The 23,562-nt window shown below is 36.5% G+C and overlaps 1 protein-coding gene across 9 annotated transcripts in view; it reads left to right on the top strand.

The window, feature by feature from the left end:
* FHIT (fragile histidine triad diadenosine triphosphatase) overlaps nt 1-23,562 on the top strand; it is a 1,313,834-nt gene that overhangs the window by 454,881 nt on the left and 835,391 nt on the right. For 7 of the 9 annotated variants that reach the window (XM_054695155.1, XM_054695138.1, XM_054695127.1 and 4 more), the window contains one exon: nt 16,102-16,198. The exons of the other annotated variants lie outside the window; for them this stretch is intronic. The gene's annotated coding sequence lies outside the window, so the exon portion shown is untranslated. The remainder of the gene's footprint in view (nt 1-16,101; nt 16,199-23,562) is intronic. 9 annotated transcript variants of the gene reach the window in all.

Here is a 23,562-nt window from a genome sequence, read left to right as displayed (position 1 = left end):
AAATTACTTATAAAAAGGCAAAAACTAACATAAGACAGTCCCATCTGTTTGGATACTATTAATGTGTTCTTGTTGGGAGATTTGTGATAATGACATCTCCTGGTTCCCGCCTGCATTTGGAGGGTTATAGAGAGGGTTTCATAAGGAATGACCATGATTGAAATATGTTTGGTTTCTAAAGTATGCCCAGGAGAAATCGTAGTTTTTTTCTCAACTTACCCATCTTATATAACTGCAGATAATAGCCATATTACATTGTTGGTTAACTCATTTTGGTTACATTCTCTAGGTGTCTAGCCATTTTTGTCCCTGTTGAGTCCTCCATTATCACCTTCGGAAACTAAATTCCACAAGATAACTTCTACTTGTTCAGCTCTGTACCCTAGTTTCTTAGCACTCAACAGAAACATGTTGAATAAATGAATAAAGAATGAATGGACAAAGTGATTGTCTCATTCATCCATCTCTCAAGGCTGCTGCTGTCTGTATCAGAACTGCCAACTTTTGTTGCTGTGCTTTGGAAAATGATCATTTAAGTTCTATATCACCAAGGGATTGTCAAATACTCATGGTAAAAATAAACTTGTGCTGAAGTTACAATCTGTTAATGTGCAGAAGAGTTAATAAATTAAGAAAACATGGCAGCAATACCACAATGGAGCAATAAGAATTGTAAGAGTCTTATATTTTACCTGAAGTGGTATTTTATTAATTTTAGGTAGACTCTGATCCATATTTTTATTCCTAAAGGAAATATACATATGTGTGTGCATGTTCAAGTGTGCCTGTGCACACACAGTACAAAGAGATATAAGAGCCAACAGTGACAATAAGATGGAAATATAAAGTCCATCCAATTTAACAGGAAGAAGGCAGGCAGAAAGAAGAATAAAATAGATGGCACAAATTTTAAAAGAATATTCAATTGTTACATTTAAAACCTACTATCTTTACATTAGATTTTAATGAACTTAACACCCCCATTAAAACATAGAGATTGTCAGTATGAATAAAGCAAAATACTATCCAATTAAATGGTTACTATTAGACATACACTTTGAATATGAAAACACAAATAGTTGCAAATAAAAGGACAAAAATATTTGTCATACTAACACTAATTTTTAGAAAGTCAATTGATGTATCTTTGGGGACACAGTGGATAATATTTGTACCCCACTATGTGTGGTGTGGTCTTCCTCACACCATACCCTAAAGTTAATTCCAACTGTATTCAAGCAATAAAGGTGTAAAATCAATGATTAGAAAACGAGAGTAAAAGGAATATTTACTCCAACTAGAATGGGTAAATACCTTAAAAACTAAGGGCAAAAAGAAAAAAAAATCATAAAAGCATAGTAGATTGACTCCATTAAAAATTGTAACTTCTGTTTGTCAAAACAGGAAGGCTTTGTCCTTCTGTTCTGAAATCCCCTCTCATTCAGAATGTCATGGTAACTCAGAACACCAATAGGAGAGTTCCATCATATCTCTCATATCAAAAGACATCTGAGTCCCATTCCCTCAGACAGTGGGATGAATGAAGGGTCCAGTAGGAGCTCCATTAACACCAGATAAATCAAGCAAACCATAATAATATCTCAAAGAATAAAAAATAGAGTGCTGTTAGAACCACAGCCCATAAAATTAGCCAGTGCCCACATCATTAATAAGATGACTGACTGCAAAAATAAAAACTTTAATTAGAACCTAGAGTCTCCTAACATAACATAAAGAATGTCAAGGATTAATAAAAAAATAAAGCATCACGCCAATAGGCAAGAAAATCAATTTGAATGAAAAAGGTATCAACTGACACTAACACAAAGATGAGTCATATGTTGAGAACTTATAACAAGGCTTTAAAACAACTACCATATAAAAGGTTCACCAATTAATTACAAATAAAGATACAAATAAAAACTAAAAAAAAGAATTACAAAAAATGGAAAACTGAAAATAAACAAAAATTATAACATGAACCAAATAGAAAATATGGAACAGAAATACACTAGAGTGGAAATGAGACAGAATTATTGAACATAAGGAGAGAAAAGTTGAATCTATCCAATATGAACAACAAAGAGAAATTAAACGAAAAAATAAACAGAACCTCAGGGACTTGTGGACAATAACCGACATTCTTGTCTTAAGCTAGTGGAAAGAAAAAAAAAAAAACAAAACAGAACAGAACAGAAAGAAAAATAAACCAAAGCAAGCAGACAGAAGGTAGTAATAAAAGCACTATCAGGAATCAATGATATTGAAACTAGGGGAAAAAAGTCAATGAAACAAATAATTGGTTCAAAAATTAATAACATTTATAAATGAACAGCAAGTATGACAATAACAAAATTGCCAATATCAGGAGTGAAATAGATCATTGATATCATTGGAATCCCAGAAGAAGAGGAGAAAATAATAGTGCTGATGGAGTATTTGAAATAGTGGCTAAAAATTTCCCAAATTTGGTTAAGACACAAACCTATGCATTCAAAAAGTTGAATGAAACCCTCACATGATAATCCCTAATGGTTTCATAGCAAGATCCATCATAATTAAAGATTTTAAAGTATATTCCAAAGGGGGAAAAATATTGGAAGCAGAGAGAAATGACACGTTACCTGCAGAGGAATACCAATTCAAATGACGGTAGATTTCTCATACAATGGAGAGTACAGAAGTATCATAATATTTTTAAGAACTGAAAGAACTTTCAACTTTCAAAAATATCTTTCAGGAATGAAGGGAAAATAAAAGCATTCTTAGAAAAAAGGAAAATGAAAATGTCTGCTACTAGCAGACATAATTTTTTTTTTAAGATTTATTTATTTATTTATACAAGCACTGGGTACAGTCAGAAGCGCGGGAGGGTGAGAGAATTCACCAGAGTCAGAGCAGGGAGAAGAACAGGCAGACTGACGAAACTCACTGCAGAGGGGAGAAGTGGGTGCTACGGAGAGGTCTGCGCGCCATGTGGGACCCTTGCCGGTGGCCAGGGATCCAACCAGCACTGCAGATGCTGCGGGCAACTTTGCAGCCCAGTGCTCAACCACTGCACCACCAGGGGAAGTCCCATAATATTGGTTAAATGAAGATCTTCACATGGAAATAAACTTGTTAAAAAATGAAATATTAGAGGGCAAGAAAGGAAGAAGGGACAATAGAAAAAGGCTGGTGGAAATATACAATAAACTACTCTTTTCCTATTGAGTTTTGTAAATCATATTTGATGATTGAAACAGCAATTCTAACTCCATCTGATATACAATATACAAATATCAAGCCAGTGATATTTAAAGTGGTAAAACTAATGGGACTTAAATGGAAGTGAGGTTTCTGCACTTCACTCAAAGAAGCAAAATGTTGATACAGTAGATTCTAATAAGCCAATACTGAGCATTCACTATGGAACTGTACCAAGAAGTATATATAATCCCTTTGTAAATCATCCTAAAAATTTGTTCAAGTAGTCAACAGAAAGGCAAGCAAAGAGAATCAGAGAATTGAGAATCAGAGGAAAGAAATGAAAACTCAGTAACAAGATAATAGACTGAAGCGCTAACTAATATTAATAATAACAATTATTACTTGTAACAACAAGTAATAGTAACAATGATTACATACTTGTAAATAATTTAAATCTCCTATCAAAACAGTATATTTGTTTGGATCTAAGGCAAGGTAAAGCATTCTTAGACTTGACACTGAAAGCACAAATGCATGAAAGGAAGACTTGATAGATTGGACTTTATCAATATGAAAATATTTTCTATGTGGAAGCCCAGGTGTCATGAAAGAAAAGAGAAGCTATAAATTGGAATTAATATTTTAAAACAATCTATTCCTTAGAGAAGTAGTATCTAGATTATATAAAGAACTCCTGAAACTCAACAGTAAAGAAACAGCCCATTTCAAAAATGTGAACAAGACATGAATAGACATTTCACCAAAGGAGATGTACAGATGGCAATTGAACACACTAAAAAAGTGTTTCACTTCATTAGCTATCAGAGAAATGCAAGTTAAAACATAATGAGATATTACCACACATCCAACAGAATGACTGAAATTAAAAATAATGACACCCTAACATGTCAGTGAAGATGCAGAGAAACTAATCACTTACACATTGTTAGTGGAAATATAAAATGGCTCAGTTTCTGGAAAAAACTCTGGCAGTTTCTTATAAAGCTAATCATGCAACTACCCCAAAACCCAGCAATTGCTCTCATGAACATTTATCTCAGAGAAATAAAAATTTATATTCACATGAAAACTTCTACATAAATGTTCCAAGCAGTCTTATTCATAATGGCCAAAATCTGCAAATAGCCCAGACAGTCTTTTGTTTGTTTGCTTTTGTTTTAATTTTTAAAATTTTTTACATCATTGTTCATTTTTAAGCAATATTTGCCTCCCCACCCCCAGGTGTAGTCCCCATAGAATTTCCTCCACCAGTGTACCCGTTCCGTGAACCATCACCACAATCCCCTGTGCTCTTCCCTCCCTCCCTCTGATCCCTCTTGCTCCTCCTCCCGTGCATGATGTCTCTGATTTATAATTATCTGTTTTTGTTTTGTTGTATTTTGTATTGTTATTATTTTTATACACTGATGTCTTATTTGGGTCCCCTATATTCCTGCTATAAGTGAAACCATCTGATGTTTTTCTTTTTCCTTCTGACTTATTTCACTGAGCATAATTCCTTCTAGCTCCATCCACATTGCTGCGAATTAGCCCGGATAGTTTTAAGAGATTAGTGGTTAAATAAACTGGGGTAGCCATGGAGTCCCACCCAGTAATCAAAAAGAATAGCTGTTGATAAAGTCAACAACTTGGGTAATTCTTCAGCAAATTATGTTGAGTGAAAAAGTAAATCATAATAAAATATAATTCCATTTTTGTAACATTTTCATAATACATTTTAGAAATGGAGGACAGATTACTGATTGCCAGGGCTTAGCTAGGAAAGTGAAGGTGAAACAAGAGACTGTGTGTTTTAATAATATCACCTTACTAAGGATCTTTGTGGGGATAGAACTGCTCAATACCTTGACTATGAGGGTTGATACATGAACCTACATTGTCATAAAGTTGTGTTGACCCAGAGATAGAGCTAGAGAGAGTGTGGGGAGGGTGTGTGTGTGAATCTGAATAAGATTGGTGTATATATCAATGTTAATAGACAGGTTGTGCTATTGTACTACAGTTTTGTGTAGTGTGCCACTGGGGAAGCTGGATAAAGTGTTCATGGGATCATTGTTCTTACAATTAAATCTACTATTAATACTACTACTACTAATGAAATAATAATTTCAATTAAAATTTCATATATGGGCCTCCCCAGTGGCGCAGCGGTTGAGCGCTGGGTTGCAAAGCTGCCTGCAGCCTCTGCAGTGCTGGTTCGATCCCCAGCCACTGGGTGAGGGTCCCACATGGTGTGCAGACCTCTCCTGCCGCCCGCTGCTCCCCTCAGCAGTGTACTTCATCAGTCTGCCTGCTGTGCTCTCCCTTCTGGCTCTGGTGAATTCTCTCACCCTCCTGTGCTTCTGACTGTGCCCAGTGCTTGTATAAATAAATAAATAAATCTTAAAAAAAATTCATATATAAAGTGCATTAAATTATATGCTGATATATATGTACTTATATACATATACTTATATATATATATATATATAATTTTTGGATCATTTACTGTTTGCTATGCACTGTTTTAATGCCTTTACATCAATTTTATCCTCATAACAACCTTATGGGGCAGGCAGCAATATTAACCCATTTTCCAATGAGAAAATCAAAACACAGTGAGAACAAACAGTTCAAGGTCACAAACCTAGTAGGTGGTAGAACCTCCATTACAACCCCAAAAATTTTTGCCTTCATTATTCACCCAGTCCAAGCTAATAGGCTATTTTCTCCTTTTACATATAGATTACTTATAGCTGAGGCCATTAGGAAGAACTTGATGGAGAAAATGGTGTTTTAAGCTTCCTTGAAGGGGAGGTTAAGATCTTATAGAAATATAATATTAATTGCGGTACACATAGGAAGAACTTAATGCATGTTTGTTGAATGAAAAAGTGATGTACTCTTTCAAAAAACACTAGATGGTTCATTCAGTCAATGACTCTGTCAGCAGCCCAGGGTTTGCAAAATGAGAAAAATGAGGAACCTGGAGCAGTGATTTCATTTCACTTTACTGCAGCGTGGACCTTTTCTTGCAGGAGATCTGTTTCCCAAGGATCTATTGGTATTCTGGATATTACATTTTATTGTTGTGTGAAGATAACACAGAACACTTTTAACAATATTTAGCATGTTCCCCAAGTGTCAGTATTGTCTCTCCAATGAATAGAATATTGAGGAAGTATTTCCTCTCACCATCATTTTCTAGTTTCCTCTAGAACCCTGGTGCACTTTGTCTCTGGTTATCATAGAGCAAAGAATTTATGCCACAGAACTGTGGGATCCAAATTATTCAAGAGGAATATTCCAGCTTCCCCAATCTTATAGCTGCATACATGTGATGGAAAAAAAAAATAGAACTTCCTTGCTTTTCCAGTAGCTCTTTTTAAATTTGAATTGGCCGAATGTGTTCATTTTGCTTTTTTTTTTTTCTGATTGTTCATTTTGATGGGCATAAAGAAGTTTCTCCTTTCAGAGAAATGCTGCTGAGCAAATAGTATATAGCACACCCCAACCCAATCTTTTTCAATCTCAGTAGAAAGAAAAACATCTGAAAGGGACAAGTATTAATGGATTATTTTTGTAAACATGAAAAATCTCTTGGAAGGGCAATTTTCTCTTGTTGACTGGCAGAAAAACAGTAGCATTAATTATGTTGCCTTGTTAAAACTGAAAGAATTTAGAGAACATTGGAAACCTTTTTAATTGCCTTTGTGGAAAAGCATCTAAAGGATCAGAAGCCATCTCTATCAGAGACATTTTGAGACAGCTGTGCCTGTCCCAAAGCTCTGGATCAGAAAATGCTGAGGAAATCGTTGTGAACTACAGCCTATGGGGCTTTGGGGAAAGACTTATGGGGAGTTGAGAGTTAGGAAAAGGCAAGATATCCATTTCAGGTTTTGAGCACTGGCCAAAGGTCTTTCCCTCTTTTTTCCATGAAGATAGGGGAAGGAGGTGAATCTGAACAGAGTTTGTAGAGGTACCCAGGTTCATAGGGTGCACTATCTTTACATTTGTAGCCTTTGCCCAAGGTAGCAGCTAAATTGTCTAGCTGTGAGAACATGGAGATGCAATCTTGTCCCCAGTATAGTTCTTTCAAAAGAATCCATGCAAATTATGAGGCTTTCATGGAAAACCAAAACAATGACTTGCATAAAAAATGGAGGTATGGGCCTCCCCTGGTGGTGCAGGTGGATGAGTCCTGCGCTGTGAAACTGTCCGCAGCCTCTGCAGCACTGGGTCGATCCCGGCTAGCCTGCTTGGGTCCCACATGGTGCAGCAGACCTCTCCTGTCACGCCCGCTGCTCCCCTCAGCAGTGTATTTCGTCAGTCTGCTGGTTCTGTTCCCTGCTCTGTCTCTGGTGAATCCTCTCACCCTCCTGTGCCTCTGGTCTGTACCCCAGTTTTTGTGTAAATAAATAAATAAAATCTTTTTAAAAAATGGAAGTAGTGTTGCTTTCCCATAAGTCTAATTTCATGATAGGAATTTTGGGTAAACAGAGAACACTAGAAGTGTAAAAGAATGTCATTTGAGGTAAAAACAGGGTTCAGAAGTCCAGATTTTGTACCCTGCTTGAATTTTAGATGAGATAAAACCAGCAGCTCTGCTAAGTTGCAGTGCAAAAGCTTACATGGCTTCTTGAGAAAAGCAATTTATTTTAGATTATAGCACAGCGGCTATCGTTTAAAGTGCTAGGGATTGTAATTGAACTCAGAACCAACCTTCTCTGTGAACACACGGTGCAGTAATAAGTTTACCCAGATGTTCTAAATAACTTGGATGTCAGGCCATCAAGACAGATGGGCATGGTAGCCCAAACATTGCATCACTGGTGTCTTTCCAATTTTCTAAGTAATACCCTATTCAAAAATATACCTACCTTGGAAATGTACTGAGCTGGGTAATCAAATGTGCAATTGCTTTTCAGTTTTGGGGATACTAATTTGAAACAGCAAGGAGGTAGCTATCTTGAGGAAATGAGAGAATATGCAATTAGCACATAGGAATGTTTTTTTCAATTCTCATCTTTATCTAGAGTCTGGAAAAGCTTGCAAGAGGGTTATGTGCAGGGAGGATCCAAGATAGAGTCTCTCTTGATACTGATAACCTTTGATTTGATAATGAAGAGGATGTGTTTACCCTCCAAACCCAAGAATGTCATCCTGTCATTAAATCCTAATGAAAACCTAATTGTTTTGTTGGAAATAAATGATGTTTCTCATTTCCGTACATTGCATTTACTATGTCCTTGTTATAAATAAATCCTGTTATACAAAATCCACTCTTCCTTCGCAGTTGACCAGAAACTCAGAAGACAACATTTTATTGTCTCAACTGTTTATTGTTTTAGTAAAACAGCTTGTAATATGCACTTGGTCTTTTTTTTTATATATATAATTTTCTTTTTATGAAAGCAATAACCAGAGCATAGTTTACAAATGAAATAGTTTAGGAATACTTATGAAAAGTAACAGTTCTCAGTTCCACCCTTACTCCATTTAGTTGTACACCCTAATTGCAACCTCTATAAACCCTTCCTGATTTTATCTTGTGTTGCTAGTTAATATTTCATAAATTTTATATGTCATGTATTGATACTCTTCTAAGAAAGGGAAGTATTTAGCTTACTTAACACTCATCTTTTCACGTTCTTTCAATATAGCATGATATTATTCTCAAATTCTGTTGGTCTTGCTACTAAATCTCCCCTTATTGGTGCATCAGTCTTGTATCTCTTACCTTTCCACCATAGATGAGATATATGTGAATACTCATACCCTTTATTTCTATTTTCCACTTTCCCTGCTCAGTCAGCTATACCATTATTATTTTTATTGTCAAGCTTAATTTATATTTGCTCTGTAAACAAAGTGATCTTTCTTAGTGATTTTTCCAAAGTTTAATATAATGAAATGGTTTGCATAATTAGGACTTTGTTAAACTATTTTCCAAGGAAACATGTGTTTTCTGTGGTTATAGTGTCACAACTCCTGTGATAGTCAAAGTCCAGAGTCAATTGTAAATGGATTTTTTTTCCTTTGACACTTTGTTAAAATCATTCCACCTTTCAGTGTATGCGATATATATATATATATATATATATATATATATATATATCAAGTTTTATTGACCTGATACCATAAAATACATAAAAGAAAACATAGGTGATACTTTCCTGGACATCAACTGCAAAGATTTATTTGGGGATGCCACTCCATCAACAAGGGAAACAAAAGAAGAAATAAACAAATAGGACAATATCAAACAAAATGCTTTTTTGCCTTGGAAAAAAAAAACATAAAAACAAAAATGTTAGCTGTCAGTTGGTAGAAAATGGTTGCATATCACACCTCTGACAAGGGGTTTATTTCCAAAATATATGAAGAACTCATAAAACTCAACAACAAAAAACAATCTAGTCAAAAAATGGGCTAAAGACCTAAATAGACACATCTTTAAAGAAGATATTCAGGTGACCTACAGGCACATTAAAAAATGCCCAATATCATTTATTGTTAGGAAAATGCAAATCAACCCATAAAGAGATACCACCTGACCCCTGTGAGAATGACCTATATCAAAAAGACTGTAAACAACAATGTTGGTGAGTATGTAAAGCAAAAGTAACACTCATGCACTGTTGGTTGAAATGTAATTTGGTGCAGTATCTATGGATAATGGTATTTAGTTTCCTCAATAAAATGACAATGCAAATACCATATAGTTTGGTATTGACACCAATACCAATCCATATGACACTTCTCTTGGTGTCACTGTCATCAGAAATATGCTGGGTCGAACAGTGATCTCTGGGTGGAACAGTGATCTCAGCCAACATGATTTTTTGTCCTCTTTTTTGTTAAGTCCTGATTATCCGAGCAGAGATAATTTGCCCTCCAGGATTTGTCCTGGGTTTTTTCCTACCTGTGGATTGGAGTCTATGGCCCTACTCCCCTCTCCTCTATCCTTACCAGCCAAGGACAAACTCTTAGAAATGCTTTAAAGGGAGGGGCAGTTAGGAACTTGGCAGTAATCCAGGGCATGTCTGCATGTAGCAATAATAAAGGAGGTATTTACCGAAAGAATATTAAAACACTAATATGAAAAGATTTATGCATCCCCTGTGCCCATAGCACTATTATTCACAATATCCAATTCATAGAGCCAACTTAAATATCCATCAGTGGATGACTGGATGAAGAAATTATGAAATATATACCCAATGGGATAATACTCAGCTATTAAAACAAGATTAAATAGTGTCTACTGGGACAAAAAATAGATGGATCATCAGGTGACTATGTCTAGTAAATTAAACTAAACATTGCTCGGTCACCAAAGTTAGGCAAAAGTGAAAGACAATTACAGGATGGTCTCACTCCTTTGTGGAATATATGTAACCAAAGGAAATAAACTGGAAAAGCAAGAAAAATTCTTAGACTCTATGAAAAATATACTGGTTACCAGGGGAGATGGTAGAAGGGGGGTGGAGATAGGGTAATGAAGATTATAATGTTGTGGAGGGTGAGTGAGACATATAGATATGGGATTGTGAAGTTATACTCTCAATTAAATAGTTAGGTAAACTAGTGACAAATCAATAAAACTTGAAAACAAATACATAACAACAAATACATAAAAGGAAATTAAAAAAATGTTTATTGTAGATCTCCCCCCGCCATATATATATATATATATATATATATATATATATATATATATATATATATATACTCATACAGTTTTTTGTGTTTGTTCTTACTGGAATTTCTAATGTTTCCTTGCCTTTCCTGAATGTGTCCTTTAACCATATCTGCAAGGTTTTCAAACCTTATAATTGCACTCTTTGTTTTATTGGTTCCCCCTCTTTCTTGTAGGGCACCATTTTGTTTTCATTTAGACAGGTTGCCCTTTAGAACTGCTGAATAGAATTATCCTGAGGTTCATTCATTGCTCTCCACAGTATAATTCTGTTTACTGGATCCCATGCACTTTCTCTTTTTGACTTTCTTCACATTTTGGTAGTCGCTTTCTAAGAAATGGTGAATGGGAGCTAAACTTTCTGAGTCCTTGAAAGTTTATAATTTTTCATTTTGACCTCAGACCTGATTAATAATTCAGATATAGATTTTTGTATTGAAAATCATTTTCACTTCTGTTATTTAGCACCTAGCATTGCTGCTGATAAATATGACATTACTCTGATTGTTACTTTTATTCTAGATTACTTTTTCTTTTATCTTTTTAGAAGGTTATTAGAAGTTTCTCTTTAAACCTCCATTCTTTAACACTTCATGGTTCATTCTCCTTAGCATTGGGTAGATTTCATATACTTTGAAGATTTATGTTTAGCTCTGGGAAATTGTCTAATGTAATTTCTTTGATAATTCCCTGCACTCCAATTTCTTTTTTCTCATGCTAAAACTCATATTAGTCTACATTTAGGTTTCTTGCATTAATCATCTATATCTTATTTTTCTCACTTATTGTGTTTTTAGTATATACTGTTGCAGATTTTTCCAACTTTACCATCAAACTTTCTATTGATTTTTTTCCTCAAGCAATCATAATTCCCAACAAATCTTTCTTATTACCTGATTATTGTTTTTAAATATTTGTTTTTTTGGTAGTTACCCAATCTCAAATCATTTTTAAAAGATTTTTTTATTTATTTATGCATAGAAGAACTGAGGTGTAGGCCAGAAGTGTGATAGGTGAGAGGATTCATCAGAGACAGAGTGGGGAGCAGAACAGGCAGATCTACTGAAATACGCTGCTAGACGGGAGCAGCACATGAGACAGGAGAGGTCTGCTGTGCCATATGTGGGTCAGCTTCCTGGCCAGGATCGAGCTCAGGCAGCAATGGTGATAGCGTGATAGGGCTGAGACGTACCTCTTATGCCACCAGACAGACCCTAACATCATTTTTGAAGATTTTTGATTATTATTTTAAAGTTTGTATCTTCTCTATGTTTTCTGTTGTTTTGCTGGGTTATTTTCACTTTTGTGGTGATCTTTCTTGGCTTGTTAGATTTCTGGTGACCTACAGTTTTGCCTTTAAGAAAAAATCATTAGAAGGTCTTGTAAATGACCTAATTGAAGGGTCAATGTTTAGAGTGTATGCACTTTGAGAGGATCTCAACTTGACAGAGTAAAAGTTTAAATACCCATCAACATTGCCCTAGTTCTCCCAAAGCTCGTTTTTATTGTCTTCAACATAATGCTTGGTTTCAGGACAGTTCACATGGAGAGCCAGGAAGGGGGACAGTCAATAATATATACACTGACCTGTAATTAATGTCCATCTTTTCAGACTCTCCATACCTGCTATTTCTGAGACCTAAGTTTTTCCTGGGGTACTGTCAGGCCAGTCTGTTTTCACCTTTGCTGCAACCCCTGTTTAGTCTGTTGTTTCCTTTGCTGGGGTTCACAAGACAACAGAGTTTTAGTGAGGTGACTCAGCTTTTAACAGCTTCTTCCCTTTCTCTTGTGGTTACCCCTTTGAGTTTCCTTAGCATCATTTAGAAAGTACATGGGGTGGGAAAAGAAGAAAAATGAGCTTGTTCAATCCACCAGTATGAACCAGAATACACTCATTTTAAAAAGAGTGTTTGAAATTTTCATATGCAATCTGCTACAAGTATACCATGTAGGTTTTTATTTCATTTTCAATAGTTTGTTAGCCCAAAATTTGGAATCAGCAGTTACAGGAAGTTGCACAGGCATTTCATTAACTAGTGGGAGTTCATACAAAATACACTTGGTGAAAAGGTATATTTTGCTATTTTCTTTATATATTTCAATTGATCATGCCAGGAATCTCTGTTTTCTTAAGTTTTTTATAAGTTCAGAAATGTTACTGACTTGATTAAAAGTTCTATATTCATTTTATTTTTTGGAGAAAACATGATTGGATGTCTTCAATCAAAATATTTCCCAGCTTCCTCAGTAGTTAAATGAGCAAAGACCTCAAGACTAAATGTGCCAAAGGAAGACCTCACCTGGTGGCACAGCGGGTTGAGCGCAGTGCTGTAAAGCTGTCTGAGGCCTCTGCAGAGCAGGTTCGATTCCTGGCATGTTCGATTCCATGGTGCGGCAGACCCCTACTGTCTCGCCTGCTGCTCCCCTCAGCAGTGTTTTTCATCGTTCTGCCTGCTCTGTTCCCTGCTCTGTCTCTGGTGAATTCTCTCACCCTTCCGTGCCTCTGGCCTGTACCCCAGTTCTTGTATAAATAAATAAATAAATCTTAAAAAAGGAGAACTACTATGGTGTTTAATGAATATACAATATTTTACATTGATAGAGATTTAAATTAAAATATAGAGGTATCGATATCACCTATACAACTAACAAATATCTTAAAATATAGTAATTACTGAAAGAGCACTATTAGTTGGGTACTTTTACATACTTTGTTAGGAATAACAAATTTGGTACAAACTTTCAAGTAAATTAAAATACTTAATATTTGATATTTAGTGATTGCCATTTTTGTAATTGAAGTTAACAAAATAATAATTAAGATCAGAGTTTAGTTTTCAAAATGTTCATCATAGCATCATTTATAATAGAAAAACCCTAAATGACATGCATAAAGAAAAATGTTAAATTAAAATTTGACACATCCATACACTTAAATGAATTATATAAATAGTTTTTAATGAACTGCTTGGGCTCATTAAAAATAAATGTTCGGGTGTAATTTAAGTGAAAAGAAAATCATGAATGGTATATGTATTAAGATCTCAGCCATTCAAAAGGGAAGGAAGCTAGAAGGAACTATATTCAAGTTTTAACCAGTATGGTTGCCTCACACTGTTTTAATTGTATGAGATGTTTTCTTTTTCTGATTATTAATTTCTGATTGTTTTGTTGCATTTTTCATTGGCCTTAGAGTACATATGCCTGGGGTTTATGGAAAAAAAGGAAAACCACTTTAAATTATGTGCTTCTGAAAGTAAACATTTAAAAATGTTATCAAACGACCCATGTGACTTTTCTCCCTGAACTTTTTACCTTTCCTTCATAGAAACAAAAGTAGACTGTCTACAGTAGTGTTTCAAGTGTTTGCATTTATTTCTCAGATGCATTGGGAAAAGCTAACTGGTATATTATGTTAGATTTGCTGCTTTTTCTCGCTGTGGTTCTATCTCTATCTCAAACCTGATTCCAAATCTGATTTATGTCACATTAGCTAAGAAAACATTCTCAGAGTGTCTAGAAAGGGGAACTACAGTTGCAGCTTGGAATGGAATGAGGGACAAAGCAAGAAACAGTAGATTAAGAGATAGACTCTGAGTTTCGGTCTCAGCTGCTGTGCTTAGTGACTTTTCTCTTATCAAAATTAAGGGTATTGAATTGATGCTCAGGACCTTCGAGATCTTTTGCTCTGACCTTACAGATATCTTACTCTGGCACAGACTCGATGAAACTTAAAAAATAACTCAGAGAGAAGCATGTGTTGTAATTAGTGAATTACTTTGGCCATTTCTGTTCTTTTAAAAGAGAACATTGACTTTTTGAAGTGACAGTTTTACATGTCCTTTTGAAAGAGGAAAAACCAGAGGCACCTCTGTGCCCAGTGTAGAAGGCAGTTTCTGAGCTTTCTAGCTGTATTTTAGGTTTTGAAGGGATAATTTTTATTAGAAGCATCAAATAAGCTGAATTCTTTGATACAGAATATAAAGAATATAAGGTGATTAATTTTGGTGCATTTGTTCTCCCTCCTCAATAAAATCAGTGGACTTTTATGTAAAAACAGAAGTTGTTTCAGACAGGGGTTAGTGCTTTGCGCAGTAAAACCTGGTGACTTTGGTGAGCTTCTGTTTTTTTCCTATATATTGCTATTCTCCCTCCTATCTTTTCTACTTTAAAAGAGATTCAAAACAGCAACTACTATAGTGTTTTTCAGATTATAAAAGGAATGACTGCCTATTTTATAAAACTTAAGTTCAATGCTCTAACTCCATAAAAAACTTTTTTAAAAAGTAAATATCATTTATCATTCAGAAAGTCTTGATTATTATCAGAGTATTATCGCCCAGATTTTTTTCTTCAGTTGTGTCTGCTTAAACACACACACACACACACACACACACACCACAAACACACACACACTAATAATATTGTTTTGTTTTATTTTACAATGTGTTGTATTAATAAAATTTTACATCAATCTCTCTAATTCCAGCATAGCTTTACTCTGTATGGGTAAAATACTTAAAGTCATCTCTTTTGACGGACTTTGTTTGCTTCCAGCTCTGGCTCTTAGAAGTAAAACTGTACCAGACAACTCATAGGTATATATATATATTTTTTTTTTTTTACGATTTATTTATTTATTTATACAAGCACTGGGTACAGTCAGAAGCGCGGGAGTGTGAGAGAAATCACCAGAGCCAGAGCTGGGAACAGAACAGGCAGATGGACCAGGATACACTGTTGAGGGGGGCAACAGGCTGGCAGGGGAAGTCTGCGTGCCATCTGGGACCCTCGCCGGGGCCTGGGATCGAACTGGCACTGTGGAGGCTGCGGGCAGCTTCGCAGCCCAGCGCTCAACCACTGCGCCACCGGGGGAAGGCCCCTCCCCCCATAGGTATATTTATGCGCCCTTGTCCAATGATTTCTTAAGCAGATTTTTCTGAAAATAGAATTTCAAAAATGTGTGAGTATATGCACACACAGATGCCCTGTGCTCCATAAAGGTGAACCTGTTTATACTTCCGCCCGCATTGGCACAGCTTTATCCCCCCACATCCTGCTCGTCTCTGAATGTTCCCTCAGGTGTTTCCAATTGCACAGAAGGTCAACAAACTGCCAAAAACGGAATCTGTGTTGCAGGTGTAACCACTCAGGAAGGTTTGGTTTTGGTCAGCTTTTCTCTTATATTGCATTTCATCTCACATTTTTAGCCCCGAGGGGACTTCTGCTGAAGAAGCAAAGCAGAGGAAGTGTTCTTACTTTATTCCTTCACCAGAGCAGGGTCCAGATTCTGACTGCCCGTCACACGTAAGTGCTTCTGCTCTGATTTACATGGCAGATAGTTGGTGTTTTGAGCACATTTACTGTTGTTTGTTTTGCTTTAGGCTTTGACCCTCCCCCTCGCACCCCCTCAACACTGCTCCCTGCTAACCCCAGGCTTTTGATCTGGCACACTAAACCACGGTGATGAAATACCATGTGCCCTTGTACTTAAACTCAGAAAATTGATTTTCCCAAGTTTAAGCTGGCATTATGAGTTGTTAACCCTGTTAGAAAAATACAAGTTGGATTTATGATTCCCTTATACAGGTAATTGGGCTCTAATTTAAAAACCTGAGCCAACTGATTTACACTATATTGCATTATAACATAACAAAAGTATAGTTGAACCCTGGTGATGTATGAATTTGAGCCTGCAATTACATAATAAAAAATATTCAATTCTTCAACAAATGATAGCTAGCTTGGCATCAGCCTGTCTGGGTTCTGTAGGCCACCCATGATTCTGCTACTCTCTCTACCTTTTCCTCTCACCTCTATTTATTTCTCTTTCCCAACCTTGCCAATTTAGGAGTGACTTGCTTCAGAAATTCAAGATCAGGGCCTCCCCGGTGGCGCAGCGGTTGAGCGCTGGGTTGTGAAGCTGCCCGCAGCCTCTAAAGCGCCGGTTCGATCCCTGGCTTCTCCCTGGCCACTGGAGGAGGGTCCCACATGGCGCGCAGACCTCTCCTGCCGCCCGCTGCTCCCCTCAGCAGTGTACTTCGGTCCTTCTGCCTGCTCTGCTCCCCGCTCTGGCTCTGGTGAATTCTCTCACCCTCCTGCGCTTCTGACTGTACCCAGTGCTTGTATAAATAAATAAATAAAATCTTAAAAAAAAAAAAATTCAAGACCAGCATTTTAAGACTTTATAAAGAAAACTTTGTGAACAGTTCCTTTCACTTCATAGTGTTTCTCATGGGTCACTATTACTGTTTTACTAATAGCTGCTGTTAAGTCACATTATAGAAGTAACTTTCTTGATATGTGACACTTTCTCCAGAAGATTCCTTTTGGAATTTTGATACTTCCTTGCCCTTTCCATGAGATCCTACCATGTGCAATTTTAATAGGCTAAATGTTCCTATCCTTTCCCTCTCTTTTGCAGTAATTTCCCCATTGTATTTATTTTTGGCTGTTTGCGTGCTACATATTTCTGTAAAACATATCAAGTTATTTTTGGAACAAGGGTTGGATATAAATAAATAACATACTGCTGGAATCAGTTTCTGGAAGAGCTGAATTATCCACCAATCGCAGGCAGTTAATTAGAACCTATATCTCAAAATTTTTCTTTCTTTGGCAAGCCGCTGTTATTTTCAGTCAGGGATATTTTAAGTGAGACTTTGAATGATTGTCAGAAATCAAGGGGCAGAAGAACAGAGCAGAGGAAAAAGTGAATTTGTATAAAGAAACTTTATCTCAGGGGCTGGAGGTGTAGGAGTCTAGTTTCCGTCCTTATGGAAGATCTTAGGTCATCTCACTTCCCTCACTTGCAATGTGATTCCCTCATTTTTAAGCCTTCCTCTTTTTTTTTTTTTTTTTTTTTTAAGATTTACTTATTTATAAATGCAAGAGCTGGGGTACAGGCCAGAGATGTGGGGTGAGAGGATTCACCAGAGACAGAGAGGGGAACAGAACAGGCAGACTGAAATACACTGCTGAGAAGAGCAGCGGGCGAGTCAGGAGAGGACTGCTGTGCCAGGTGGGTTGCTCCTTGGCCGGCTGGGGATTGAACTCGTGCTGCAGAGGCTGTGGATTGCTTCATAGCTTGCATCTTAACCCCTTGTGCCACCATGGAGGCCCAAAATCTTCCTCTTTTAAGGAGTTTATATCTAAAGACTCTTGAGTTTGGAGAAAATTCTAGCCTTTGAATTGTTATTGTTCCTTGTTTGTGTTGCTTTTAACTTTTATCTTTACTAAAAACAAATTACATTACCTGCTATAGAGATTAAAAGCTTTCAGGTGTTGGATTACTACCCTGAAAGGAATATTTTCTGTCTCATTCTGCAGAAAGGAACGACAGTGGACTCTTTTACATGCCTTTCCACAGGGGTATATTTTCCTGGGTGTTCGTTGCTGGAGGGAGATTTCTCTGGAGGGCCATGTTGGGTTATGAAAGAAAGATGTGAGATGGCAGAAGGAAGCTGTTAGGGAAAATTGTATTGCATTAAACAAGGAGATCTTGCTGTAACTAAGATCACTTTGTGAGTATGTATAATTCTGAGCTATTTTAAAAGTAAACTACATCATCATAATTGTTGAATTGTAACTTTGCAGTTTTTGCTATATGTGCCCTGAATTATTTAAATAATACAAATTTCTATTCTTTTTTCTGGTAAATTATTTGGAGTAAGGCAGGGAGAAAAGTATTCTGATTTGAATTAAGAGCAGGCAAAGAAAATGAAATAATCAGTTATTTTATATTTTTTCACCTTTACCCTTATACCTTTAATTAATGTGAATAATTACATAATGTTACCCCTCAGCCTTCTGAGATCATTGATGAGATTCTTTGTTTTGAAAAATTGACCATTTTTCCTGCTTTCATTGCCCCCAAATTCTCACAAAGAGATAATTAGAATTCTCATTTTTGTAAAATTCCCTTAGCGAATCTTTAAAATGTACTTTTTGGTAGATTAATCTAGTCATTGAAAATCCTTGGACATAGAAGAAAAAATCTTGCATGGAACTGAATCTGAAAGTGTCTTATATTTTATTGTGAATGGATCTAAAATGTTTTATTTTTCAGCAGTCCAAGATAAAGACTGATGATATGTCTGAATATTAGAGAATTATGTTTTTTTAATTTGGGCAATTAACTTTCTCAGATGAACATGAGCAGAAGTGACTTTAATACCTCTTTTCTTACTTTGTGATTAATGTGTGTATGTGTTATATATACATACATATAAATATATAAAATTTTTACTTTGACCTTATTTCTTTTTCAATTTAGGTAATAAGCATTAGAAATTTAGTAGTTTATTTTGGTTATTATCTATTTTCTTAGTTGCAAATAGTGGTAAGTAGTTTTCTTTAAATGCAACTCTAGAGCCAATTGTTAAAAGATTATTTAAAATCATTTCATTAAAAACAAAGATCCAAATTTGGTAAATTTCTTTCTGACCATCTGGGCTCTTGCAGAAGTTGAAAAATCTAGGGCACTATCAGGAATGTTTCCAATAGCTAGTAATTTGGGAGTAATTTAGTGTGTGAGGAATATGTTGGAAGGCTATTTTAAGTCTGCATATTTCAAATAGGTTTTATTTATTCTAATCTGGGACTGTATGAATTGGAAAACTTTGTAGGAAAGTTGTTGGGTGTAAAGTCTTTGTTAACGATGGCCCCTAACCAAATCAGCAGCAATCAGTGACACCTGGAGATTATTGTTGAATTAGCAGTGCTAATGCTAAGGCTCTTATGTCACTCTTTATTTAAAGATTTATTTATTTATGCATGCAAGAACTGGGGTACAGGCCAGAGGTGTGGGGGGTGAGAGGATTCATCAGAGATAGAGTGGGGAATAGAACAGGCAGACTGACAGAAATACACGGCTGAGGGGAGCAGTGGGCAAGACAGGAGAGGTCTGCCTCGCCATATGGGTATCTCCCTGGCCACCTGGGGATCGATCTCGTGGTTCAGAGGCTGTGGATTTCTTCATAGTGCTGTGCTTAAACCCTTGTGCCACCAGGGAGACCCTGGTTTAAGTTATTGTAGGAATTTTGTATACATAACAATCATATACACACACGTATACCTGAAGAATATAGGGAGCAGGATGCTAGTGTAGGCCTTTTGTCTCAGTTTTCACAGGGGATCTGTAAATATATCCTTCAAAGACCAGTTTTTCCATGGCTTTTGAATATATGAGGTGATAGGCGATTAAAGAAAAGAAAATTTTTGGAGAGATCTGTGGCTAGGCAAGAGCTGTTACCACACCCCAGGAGAAAGAGTGGTGACTATTCCTACCTCAGGCCATGAACGGTTGTAGGGGCAGGAATGACACTGAGCAGGTTTTCTGATCCAGCAGACCGGGTAAAGGAGAAGTCCGAGTCCTCAGTGGCTTTTGAAGGTCTTTTATTTAGATTTACCAGGCATATGGCAGGCAGGGGTTCTGGGGGGCGGGAGGCTGGCAGTCCTCCCAGCCCCCAGCAAATCCTCACTCTATCTGGGCTCTCTGGTATTCTCTGGGGGTCTCTTCTCTCAGCTTCCGTTCGTCCTTGGCTTCTACTGGCGTCCCCGTGACGCCGCCCTTATGAACTCAGTCTCTCAGCCCAGGTGTACCCACTTCAGGTGCCGCCATCAGGCATGCATTCAGGACCACAGGGTTCCCTCATCTATCCTATAGATGCCCCTCCTTGGCGGCAGGGCAGAAAAGCCTGATACTTTTTCCTTACCCTACCATGGTCGTTAACAAAACCAGCCAGAGAATTCTGAATCGTGTCTCCTCCAGTTGGAATAACAGCAGTTTGATGCCTGAGTCAAGTCTCAGGAATTTAAAGTGCTCATGCAGAGGAGTCTGACTCACCCTAGGACGTAAGGAGGGTTAGACAAAACCTGGCCAGCTCGGTGAGTGGCAAGATGAGCATTTGATGCTTGAGAATTGGCCTGCTTTTCCAATCTTTATCTGGGTATTAGATGTTTGTTTCTTAGGGATTGGATTTGGATTCTCCAGTGGAGAAAGCCAATGTGTGGTTGTTTTGAATTTCGCCTAATATGGTAGCTGAAGGGATCCATAAGGAAAAGTGTCACAGAGAATAATTCAGCAAAGAATCCAGTGAACTCTTTGCGAGAAGGATCCATCAAGGAACCTCTGAGAAGAAATGGATTCTCCCCACAAGAGTGCAGCATCAGGGGGCCTCCCTGATGGCTCAGGGGTTAAAGTCTCAGCACTATCAAGCTATCAGCAGCTGCTGATGCGGCCTGAAGTTGATCCCCAGCCAGGGAGTCAGGGAGTTAACCTATATGGCACAGCAGACCTCTCCTGTCTCACCCACTGCTTCCCTCAGCATTGTGTTTCAGTCAGTCTGCCTGTTATGCTCCCCATTCTATCTCCGGTGAATCCTCTCACCCCCTGCTCCTCTGGCCTGGGCCCTAGTTTTTATATGCATAAATAAATTAAAAAATAAATCTTTTAATCTTTTTTATTTTAAGAGTACAGCATCAGCTCTATCTACTTGCCCAATATGTACCAATTCTTAGATGGATACTCATATAATACAGAGCAGAGAGAGAAATACCAACTTAACAGAAGCAGCACAGGAAGAACTCTTTTATCCCTTAATTTATGTATCCTTGGGAAAATCAGAACTTAGCTAGTAAGGCAAGGTGATGGCAGGGATAGAATGGAGGAAGAGAGACTGACTCGTGGCCATCATCACCCTTTTGCAAACTTCCAGTCTGAGGCAGGGCCATCTGGGAAGGGATAGAGTTAATATAGACAAAGATGGAGGTTTGATTAGTACATGGTAGTGGAATTACTACTTTCAGAATTCTGATGATTTTGTAACCTGAAGGAGTTCAAGAACAGTCCCATTACCTGTACAAAACAAAGTCATGAGCCTGCCAGCGTATTTTATTCAAGGGCAGAGAGAGATTATTATGACAATGGGAGAAAAAAATACAAATGTTTTGTTTTTTATTATGTATGAATCATGCTGGTTAATTAAATGTGTAGCTGTATGTTTATTTCTAAATAGAAAAATAGAAATTATATATATAGAAAGCATATATATATATAAAACTTCTAGGTATGTACCCATATATTCAACATATATAGATAAATGTAATTATCTATTTAGACTAATTGAACTGCTTTTCCTTTAAAATATTTTCCTTAGGAACTAACAATCACTTTATTTTCAAGATATCAGGTAAAGTATACATTATGCTCATTTTTTATACTATTTTCTCAAATAGTTTTAAAATGATCAGAAAATAAAAACATTCATTCACAGGACTGAACAGGCAGCTATGAGATATAAGCAATGGATACAATGGAGTTGTCAGAGAACAAACACGTTTTCTCTTTCTTAGTCTTGTAGTACCTATCTATTCTAGAACAGTAAAGCCTTTCCTAAAACAAGATCCTCAGGACAGAAGGAAGAATTATTTGAAATCTAACTTGTTCATAATGAAATATGTTTTATTTCATGGACCAAGCTGTAGTTACTTCGGGACTTCTTGAACACTTTATGTATTAGTGTATATTATAAATTTCTAATGTTGGTGTAAAGTATGTTTCAATGTTCAAACATGTTTGATCACAAAACACTATTTGATGAGGTTTATGCTTTAGAAACATGTCTTTAAAGCCCTGGTGGACTGTTCCAAGTCTGATAGGTACTTTCACTGTATATCTGTGAATACATATAACATAGATTCCAAATCCTAAAAATATCAAATAATTACAATAATAATTAGAAAGGATTACTAACAGAGGCAAAGAAGTATTTTCTGCTTGCCAATTTATTTTCTGGTTTGGAGGATTTATTGCAGATAGTGTAATGACATGAGGATACTGAAGAACTGAGATGATCATGGTTGATTTTGTGGAGGAAAATACAGGTATATCTAGAAAATTAACTGTAAGATTTCATAGGTATAGCAGATGCATAAGTACAGGACTATAAATTATGTGATTTTATTAAAACATTAGATCAAGATAAGCAATGGGGAAGCTTAGATATGAATCCTAGTTATGTAGCCTTCAACAAATTCATCTCATTGTGTTTGGAGAAAATAAGTCATCTCCTTAGATTATTGGGGGGGATCATGACATAATGTATAAGTTGTGTGTCAGCATAGCGCCTGTCACATAAAACTATTATAAGAATGTGGGCATCATTCTTGTTACTATTTAAACCCCTTGTGCAGGTATTGCTACATTTTAAGTGTTCAACAAATATCAGCTCCTCTTTCGAGCCTCCTGTCATTCATTCGCCAAAACTTGTCTGGGTGCTTCCAAATGCAGTCCACTCTGCTAAGCTTTATGGAGAATGAGAGATAAACAAGGGACCAGACAGACAGAATACATATATACATAGTGCCTGACACATGTGAGAAATAAATTTTGAATTGGATATAAAATGAAATGGAAATTTGACTGATTTTAATAGCCATGAAATGTTTTAAACATTCAAATAAGAAAATTATGTAAGGATTTGTTATTTTCCATGATAATAAAGTATTTTAGAACCTTTCTTTTTTCTACTGGGCTTGAATTTCGATAGAATCTCAATTAACCAGAATGCAGTCACTCATTGTAGATAATGGAGCTTTCTAAAGACTTTTGGGCTTTAGCCTTTGTTTGAAGCTCTAAAAGAATCATATAGTTACCTTCCTACATTAGT

The sequence above is a fragment of the Talpa occidentalis genome, unplaced genomic scaffold (genome assembly GCF_014898055.3).
Source record: "Talpa occidentalis isolate TD23 unplaced genomic scaffold, MPIMG_talOcc4v2.1 talOcc4.10, whole genome shotgun sequence".
Taxonomy (NCBI): domain Eukaryota; kingdom Metazoa; phylum Chordata; class Mammalia; order Eulipotyphla; family Talpidae; genus Talpa; species Talpa occidentalis.
Note: the sequence above shows the minus strand (reverse complement) of the source record. Positions and strands in the feature narration are given on the sequence as shown.